This window comes from Microtus ochrogaster, chromosome 5 (assembly GCF_000317375.1).
Source record: "Microtus ochrogaster isolate Prairie Vole_2 chromosome 5, MicOch1.0, whole genome shotgun sequence".
Classification (NCBI taxonomy): domain Eukaryota; kingdom Metazoa; phylum Chordata; class Mammalia; order Rodentia; family Cricetidae; genus Microtus; species Microtus ochrogaster.
In genome coordinates this window covers 66,445,915-66,446,357 of record NC_022012.1, presented here as the reverse complement: position 1 = coordinate 66,446,357, position 443 = coordinate 66,445,915, and the positions used below count along the sequence as shown (strand labels likewise).

Below are 443 nucleotides of genomic sequence, written 5' to 3'. Positions count from 1 at the left end.
AAAAAAAAAAAAAAAAGATTTGTAACTATTGGCAACTAAATTGAAATTTTAGAAAATATTCCATAGTAAGTCTATATGCTGCTATCCTGCAAACCCCTGTGTATTTGTATTTATTAGTTAGTGATTCTTTTTCATTTGTTTGTTTGTTTGTTTCAAGACAGGGTTTCTCTGTGTATATCTCTGGCTGTCTAGGAAATCATTCTGTAGACCAGGCTGGACTTGAACTCAGAGATCTACCTGCCTCTGCCTCCTAAGTGCTGGGATTTAGTTAGTGATTCTTAAATATTATAAAAACATTTGTACCAGAGCAAACTCGTAGTAAATCTTTGAAAGGGCAGTTGTGCTGGAGACAGGGCCCGGGGGTTGAGAGTGGATACTGCTCTTCTAGAGGAGCTGAGGGTGGGCACTGCTCTTCTAGAGGAGCTGAGGGTGGGCACTGCTCT

The 443-nt window shown here is 40.0% G+C and overlaps 1 protein-coding gene across 4 annotated transcripts in view; it reads left to right on the top strand.

The window, feature by feature from the left end:
* Pigbos1 (PIGB opposite strand 1) overlaps positions 1 to 443 on the top strand; it is a 26,137-nt gene that overhangs the window by 24,643 nt on the left and 1,051 nt on the right. The gene's annotated exons all lie outside the window — the stretch shown is intronic.